Source organism: Octodon degus, unplaced genomic scaffold (genome assembly GCF_000260255.1).
Source record: "Octodon degus isolate 3935 unplaced genomic scaffold, OctDeg1.0 scaffold00075, whole genome shotgun sequence".
In the NCBI taxonomy this organism is placed as follows: domain Eukaryota; kingdom Metazoa; phylum Chordata; class Mammalia; order Rodentia; family Octodontidae; genus Octodon; species Octodon degus.
In genome coordinates this window covers 8,588,253-8,590,388 of record NW_004524651.1, presented here as the reverse complement: position 1 = coordinate 8,590,388, position 2,136 = coordinate 8,588,253, and positions in this window count along the sequence as shown.

Sequence of the window (2,136 nt, the reverse complement as noted above, 5' to 3'; positions counted from 1 at the left end):
AATAATGAAACACAGCGCACAAACCTCCCTTTCTTGCTGGCCTGTGCATGGGTTTGGCTTGACTCAGCCTGGGCTGTGGCCTGCGTTGTTCCATCATCTCAATGTGTCCTCGAGGGGTAGGCTGTCGGGACAGTAGCACCCTAGGCCTGCTCCTGCCAAGGCTGGAGACCCAGCAGGGGGAGAGGGTTGGACCCGACCCATGCCTGCCTGTATTCCAAGGTTGAAACCAGCAGGACAGCCCATGGTCAGTGTGATAAGGAGGTCCACCCCACTCACTGAACGCCCGCACCTCTCCAATGCCCCTCAGGATGCCGCGGTGTAACTCCACAGGCTCCAGGGCCCAGGTCTCAGTTCTTAGAGACAGGTGCTGCTCAGAAGGCCCTGGGCATCTCTGGTGAGTGACCACAGGCCACAGGTGTCCACTAGAGTGATGGCTGTCAGACCATGAGTCCCACCTAAAGTGACAGTGCCACTAGAAAAGGAGCAATTCCATCAAAGTGTGTCTACTGGGGAGGGCCTGATCTTCAGTGTCAGGACCCTGTGACAGCCGGCTGAAGAACACCTGCAAACTATTTTAACTTTGTCAGAGCAGTCACACCATGGGAAGACTCTACCTGTCTATGTGGGAAAAGACTGTGCTGACACAGAAGACAGTCATGTACAATGCAAGGGAAGCCTCAGGTGGGCACCTCGCCTGCTGGGACAGCAGCAGACATTCCTGAGAGCTGGCCACGGCCATGGTCACAGCCACAGCCACAGCCACAGCCACACACTGCTGGCCTCAGGAACAGCTTTCCTAAACAATGGCATATCTTTGTCCTAGAACACTGTCATTATTATTCTCTATAAACACAAAACGTACAGAATTAAGGGTAATTTTATGAACTGTGCAAACAGGAATACGGAGACAGGGTGTTACATTTAATGACCATTAACTTGAGCCACGACCCCTTGGTTCCCACCCACCCCTGCCATGCACTGTACCCTCAGGGCCCGGCCCTATTGGAGTGAAGCTCGCTTTAGGTAGACTCATCCAGTGAAGCTCACCCAGTGAAGCTCGCTATTTCACTTAACCCTCGCCAGCGCCCACCCAGAAGGTGCTTCCTTACATCCATTTCAGAGAAGTGAGGTTGGGGCTGGTGTTTTGGCTCAGCGGTAGAATGCTTGCCTAGCAGCTGCAAGCCCTGGGTTCAGTTTTTGGCACCAAAAACAAAAAAATAAACCTCCCCTAAAAAACAGTTCAACCACAAACTGCACAGAGAAGTGAGGTTTACTTTGTATTTGAACTGCATAGGCCTGGCTCCTGCATCCTGCACTGTCTGCACTGCCTCGTTCATTAGGTCTGCTAACGCCCATACTTTTAGGTCCGCCTCCCCCCAAAGACAGTTATAATATAAACACCTCCCTTGGTAAACATCAAGCCAACACCGGTTAATGTTACAAAATCAACTGAGACCATGTTGGATTTCCCTTAGCAAATGCAGGTAATATCGTGTCTTAAAGCATTTACTTATGCACCTGTTGCAAGCATTACCGTACATAATCTCCCCACAAGCCTACAAGGAAGGTCCTCCTGCTCCAATATCAGATATTAAATGAGGTGTGTATTTTCTAAAGACGAGTGTCAGCAAGCAATCCAGCGGCACGGCGTTGCCTGAATCTGGGTGAGAAGAAACCTCGGGCGCCAAGGGCTCTCTGGAGCCAAGGCCGGACACTGGCCCGAAGCACCAGCTCTGCACCGCGGCGGCGCGGTGGCTTTTGCAGCACAGGATGCAAGGAGGGCGCCGACTCAACTTGCAAAGCAGCCCCACCCAGGGTTACGCCTGCCTGCCCGAGAGAGTGCGGGATCAGCAGGGGAGCGCTCCCCGGGGTGGTGGGGTCGCCCCTCATAGGCTGCCAGAGGCCTTACACCGCTTGTGCTGCAAAAACGCCAGCTGTTTTCGTGAGGAGCGCAGCGGCAGCGACATTGCCTAGGGCCCCCGCAGTAAGCGCGTCCAGGCTCGGCCCGCGCGCGCAGGGCAAGGGTATCCAGGATCCCGACCAGCAGCGACCGAGCCCCGCAGTCCAGTGGTCCCGGCCCGCGCGCCCCGGCCCACGCGCACGCACCCGACGGGCGCGCCGGCTCCCGCGTCCCCG